Below are 6,138 nucleotides of genomic sequence, written 5' to 3'. Positions count from 1 at the left end.
GAAAAGGTAGCAACTGCAACCAAACAAAAGAAGTGTTGAGTAGCCATGAGAATGACCAAAAAGACGCTTGAGAGAACAAGATCAAAAGGACGTTGAGAGACCGTCTCACTATGAGGATGAAGTAATTGTGTTTACCAAGCCGACAAACTTGACAGTTTAAAGACAACACCCGAGATAGATACAAGAAAATCACGTTGAGAGGTGAGGGACGAGAGCCATACAATTGACCGACGATGATGCCACAAAGAGTCGGTAGCCAAGTAAACAGACGAAGAAAAGATAGCAACCGCAACCAAACAAATGAAGCGTTGAGTAGTCACAAGAACGACTAAAAAGACGCTCGAGAGAAATGTCACCCTGCGGAGCAGAGGAAGGGTGAATATTGATGAGATGGGTGGAAGTAGGAACAATCTCAACCCAAAAGTGAGGTGGAAGAGAGGCGATGATCATCGATGCACGAGCTGCCTCAAGAAAGTGACGATGCTTGCGCTCATCAACACCATTTTGAGCATGAGCACTAGAAGAGAACTGACCAAGTGCGCCCTGCTCAGCGAGGAATCCCACAACAAATGAGAGATATACTCACGAGTAGAATCTGCACGGAAGACATTGATGGGAGTGGAAAACTGGGTATGAACCATGGCGATAAACTTCTCACCGATAAGATCTCACTACAAGAAGATATGAAATATATCCATGTGTGTTGGGAGTAATCATCTATAAACATAATATAGTAGTGATGGCCTCCTTTCGAGGCGAAGGAAGCTGGACCCCAAACATCAGAGTGAACAAGATTGAAAGGATGTTGAGACACCGCCTCACTATGAGTATAAAGTAACCGAACCTGTTTACCAAGCTGACAAACCTGATAGTTTAAAGACACAACACTTGAGACAGATCCAAGAAAACCACGTCGAACTAAGGACGAGGGATGAGAGCCATACAAGTGACCCACAATGATGCCACATAGAGCCGGCAGCCGAGGAAACATAGGTGAAGAGAGTAGCAGTGGTGGCAGCAAGGCAGGTGAAGCCATTCAAGCTCCCGGAGGACCTGGGAGTCATTGCACCGAGGGCCAACACAAAGTAGAGCACACGTGTGACGATCCTAATCTAAACAAGAGCCGAAGATGAGGATGACTACTCCTGAGTGAACAATCTTACACTTGAAATGAGCTACATGGTAAGTCAAAGAACATGACAACAAAGTGCTAATAGTGCCTAGACTATCAAATGGGAGGGAAAGTACCATCAGTAGTAAGAACATGAACATGAGAGTCTAAAGGTTTGAATGGAGGACAAACCGGAAGAAGCATGAGTCATATGAAAAGACTCTCCAATATCAAGGATCCATGGAAAGATGTGCTTCCAGCCTAGAAATGAGTTCAGTGCTCAACCTCATGGTAGCACACTTATATGATAATTTTTGGACATTTTGGCCTGAGGTGGCTGGGCTAGTTGGTGCCAAGGTGGTCGTGGAAAGAAAATCGAGCTTGAACAGACCCGATGTGTAAGGAGAAAGATGATTTTGACCCTTCCTTGGTCATGACTTTGGTACGAAGCTTATGATTGCAGGCAACCCCGCGTCAGTCAAGGACCTGCCCTTGGCGCCAGGGGAAAGAAAGTGACAAGTCGTATAGAATACCATGAGGGAAAACTGGGATGAGCAGCTCAGCTCAGGGTTCCTATTTGCAAGTTCAAGTGAAGAAAGAAAGAGGATGACGAGGGCGTGCTGCTCCTGACATCATTTTCATTGCTTCCTCATACCTCCCTATTTGCAAGTTCATGTGAAGAAAAGACAGGATGGCAAGGGCGTGCCGCTCTTGACAGCGTTTTCATTGCATCCCCATAACTCTCATGCACTCTCCATTTCTTGCCGATCCGACTTAGCGTTCTTCCCGTGTTTGTGGGTTGTGTGTCACGGACTTGGTTCCGCATTCCACGTTCCCTTGTTGGTCGTCCCTGGCCTTGGCGACAGGTAGCGTCGTGCTCCTGGGCGCTATGCGTCCTCGCGTAAGACGGAGACGGTGCCGACTGCTCGTGCTCTTGCTCCGCCAGTGGTGGTGCCTGAGCTTGTGGCTATTTGGGCAACCTGCATGGGAGCACAGGATGTAGGAACAAGGCAGCACACAAAGCAACTTGCAGACATGTGAAGGATGCCTTGTCGGACTGGCAGGTAGTGGAGAGTACGCGGGAGGTGTGGGGGAAGGGTGAAAACGCTGCCGAGAGCGGACTGTCATTGCCGTCAGTCCTTGGACCTAGAGCCGAGCGAAGAAGGGATGGCGATAAGGAAATGAGGAAGATAGGAAGAGGGCATATGCCCGTGTGTTGGCCATGACAGTGGACGATTGTGGGTAGATCCGATGTCTACACATGGATCTGCTACTTGTGATGGCATGACATGGTTGTTGTGGAGTGAAGTGCCATCGTAGTCACGGCCATGGCATGGCATGGCACTCTGCCATCGTAGTCATGGCCATATTTTTGTTGACCACGGGCCACACGACGAGCTTTGTAACGCTTAGGAGAACCACCAGTCTTAACATTGTAGACCCACTTACAAGTGATAGACAAGCACGCGGAGGAAGGGAAATGAGATCCCATGTGTGGATGCACTCACGAGCAGCAATCTCTTATGCCATCGCATGTTGCAGTTCGAGGTGAACAACACCATCATGAGCATTCATCTTGAGAAGAATGGCGCCAGAATAACCATAGTATACAATAGGGGGAAGCGGGTGAGTGCAAAAGCCATAGTAGGTTGAGCTGGAGGCGGTGCGTGGCCAATAGAAGGAGGATGTTAGTCAAGGGAGATGGCGCATCAGAAGAATCCACAACAAGTGGACGACCAATGTGGTAAATATAAGAGGACGAGGGGGAATCACCAAAGAAGCCACAGGGGACAAGCGTGGTGAGGTTTCCTAAGGTAACAAATGAGGTGGGGAAGCCACATGTGACGATGGCATGGTGTCTACAAGAGTAGTATGGGAAGACATGATGGGATGGGTGGACGAGGGCAACACATGAGTGATAGTTGTATCGGGAAAAGTGAGGAAAGGAATATCCTCAATGGGAGGATGGGCGTGGATAGAAAAGGACGAGACTCGTCAAAAGTCACATCCCGAGAAATGCGTATTCGACGACCGACAGAATCCCAACATTGATAGCCGTTGTGCTCGTCATTGTGAAGACACTCAACTGACTAGCAGTTAGTTTGGTGCGTTCGAGGGGGGGGGGAACGGGTTATATGAAAATACGCTCCAATCAAAGGATCCATGGAAATATACCCGACTGTACAAAAGCACCGGGCGATGAATAACCAGAAGCAATAAGTAGGTGTCGAAGTTGTCCAAGCTCCTGCGCGGTGAAGGATACCGCTGAAGTGGTCGACGTAGAATCACCAAAAGAGGAGTGGCCGCCACCTCCACCTATGTGAGCCCTAAGAGGAGGCGGTGTAGCACGACAAATACCAGTGGTAGAAGTCGATGGAGGAGACAACGTCATAGGCACACAAACACCAACCGCGTGGGAGTGATGTGCACCAACACTGGCTGTGTAGAGCGACCATCACCATCTATAAAGGTCGCGAGAGGTGTCACTATGGAGCCACCACCACTGCCTGTAAAAACAATTGGGGGAGCAACCTCATAGGTGGAGGAACACTGCACCAGCAAACGACACATGTATGAGGTGGGGTCAGTGTAGGTAACACCCTAAGAAATCACCGGGCAACAAGGAAGATACTATGTCCAATGAAGTCATTGTACCTGTTTCTTTGTTCTACTCTTTTCTTTTATAGAACAGTCTTAGAGGGCAGCAGAGCATGGAAGAGCAGTGTATAGGGCACGCACGGTGCCCTAGAGAAGCCAGTCGATGGAACGGGTTGCCGGGGCTAAGGTTCCGCGGTGAGGTCCTGTGTGTAGCAAAAGGAGCGGAGACCGTGACCTGCAACAGCGGACGTCTCAAATATTGCCCCTCCTGGAGCTGCGGGGCGCTGGCCTCCCGGAGATGGCGGTGAGGTGCTGACCTTCTGTACATGGCGACGAGGCGCGACCTCCTGAAACTGCAGGTGACGACGGCCTAGGGTCTACAACATTAGTATGGGAAGACATGGTGGGATGGGTGGTGGAGGACAATACATGGGTGAGGTGTTATTGGGAAAAGTAAGGAAAGAAATTTAACTCTTACAATATGATAGGGTCACTAGGTAGCCTCGTTGCTCCCGTGAAATTATTTATTGAAGTTGGCCCGCGACAACTGTAGCTAGAAAAAAAATCGGGATGAAGCAACCCTCGCCTGGCCATGAGCCCCACGGCCGACTCCACTCCTCTTTGCCTTGTTGCCCTCTCTCTCTCTCTCTCTCTCTCTCTCTCTCTCTCTCTCCTTGCAGTTTCTGGAATTGGGAGCGGAAGAAGCGGCGAGCGTCTCGGAGGTGGCGGGCGGCAATAGAAGTTCATCTGACCTTCGTTCCTGTAGCATGGTTCGAATCAATTAAAGGTAAAACTCACCTTCATAACGTTTCTTTTGTTTTGTACTACTACTTTTGGAAGAAATGCAGCCTTCTTGCTCCCCCTATCTATGATTCTTCATGTTATAGTATATAGATTGTTATAATGTGTTCCTAATTTACTTCCCTATATTTTTCATATTGATCAATGAGATCTAGTCAGCGGGATCTATAAATGAATTATTTGTTTTCTTCTATGAGATTTGGTCTAATAAATTACCCCGCTGCAGACCTGAGATTCAGTGGTGTAGAAGCTGCAGACAACCATCGCCGGCGAGGCACAAGAGGTTTCCACGGTCAGATCTACATTGAGGCAAGGCCATGTCAAAGAGAACACCACTAGTTATGTGTTTGCAGCCACCTCTGCTACATTTTGTTGTATCATATTTGAGGTTCAGTTTCATGCTGGTTGCAATTTCTTACGGATTGGTGTATTTTGTTGTAGGTAGTAAGATCATAAGATACTAATGGGCTCCCTGTAATCCCAAAGTGCACTGGCCAGTGGATAGATATTTTTTACAAAATCTTCTAGAGGCGCTTAATTTTCTATATCGAAAATGACTGCTGGTAAAGTGCAAATATGATATTTTTGCTTATTGGATACATTATTTTCAAGTTCTTTCAGAGATCTAATAATGAGGTTCCAAGCACTAACAACCCAACAAAGGCTGCTTTAAACTTTAATATATATTCAGAGTTTGTCTGCTTGCTTCAAAATTTAAATGAGACTTTTGCTTGCTGATAAAATCTTTCAATTGGTAATATGTTTCCCTTCATTGCATGCTTATTGTTCTTTCACAAAAGAATGTTTTACATTTCTGAAGATTACTAAGTTAATAAGATGGTGGTAACTGTTGGTAAAATTAGCGAGTCGTTCCCTCTTTTCATCTTCTCAGTATTTCTGCTACTGTTGACCTTCTTTATTCACATGTTTATTTAGTTTGTACCTTTGAACGTGTGCAGGTTCCATCCAACCTGTATGGGAATGATCATTGAGTAGGCCAAAAAGTTAGATAATTTCCTGTGCTCAGATTGTGCTAAAGAAAACGACGCAAAGAGTCCTACAAATTCATACCAGAGTTCACCAAGTTCTCATTCTAAGGCCAGTGATTTATTTCCCTTTTCTTGACTGTACTGTTTATTCATATTCTGCTTGCGGATAGCTATATGCCTTTATCTTTTCTTTTTAAATTTAGTTTCAACAATTTCATTTCCAAAGCTGGTGGTTCTTGCCTTTGTTTTTTCAATATTCCTGGGAAAATGGTTGGTGTTTGACTAAACTAGTACTCATGTGTAGTTAAAATTTGCTGTCATGAGTTCCTTCAATCTATGCTGTGTACAGTGCCTTTTTAAGAAGATTATATTATTTTTGCAGGACATTAGTTACTCCTTGCCAAGCAATCTTACATATGTTGGCAATATTAAATACTCGCAGGGTTGAGGTAGCTTTGCTTCCCGTCAGAGATTGAGGTTCATAGGAGGTTGCCATCTGGAGAGTAAGGTTATCCATCACATGTTTGTTCAAATGTCTCAGGGGAATGAGATGTCAGATTATATTTTACTAATAAATTGTTTGTTTCCTTGTAAGTTCTCATTTCTGTTACTGTTGTTGTACAAGATCAACGGTATTTC

General features: G+C 45.9%; 1 long non-coding RNA gene across 1 annotated transcript; it reads left to right on the top strand.

Moving 5' to 3' along the window:
- Nucleotides 1-6: 6 nt before the first annotated feature.
- Nucleotides 7-5,608, top strand: LOC123051219 (uncharacterized). The gene is made up of 4 exons (XR_006423969.1): nucleotides 7-4,496; nucleotides 4,737-4,848; nucleotides 4,952-5,073; nucleotides 5,470-5,608. It is a non-coding gene; the product is annotated as an uncharacterized lncRNA (long non-coding RNA).
- Nucleotides 5,609-6,138: the final 530 nt, after the last annotated feature.

This window comes from Triticum aestivum, chromosome 2D (genome assembly GCF_018294505.1).
Source record: "Triticum aestivum cultivar Chinese Spring chromosome 2D, IWGSC CS RefSeq v2.1, whole genome shotgun sequence".
In the NCBI taxonomy this organism is placed as follows: domain Eukaryota; kingdom Viridiplantae; phylum Streptophyta; class Magnoliopsida; order Poales; family Poaceae; genus Triticum; species Triticum aestivum.
Note: the sequence above shows the minus strand (reverse complement) of the source record. Positions and strands in the feature narration are given on the sequence as shown.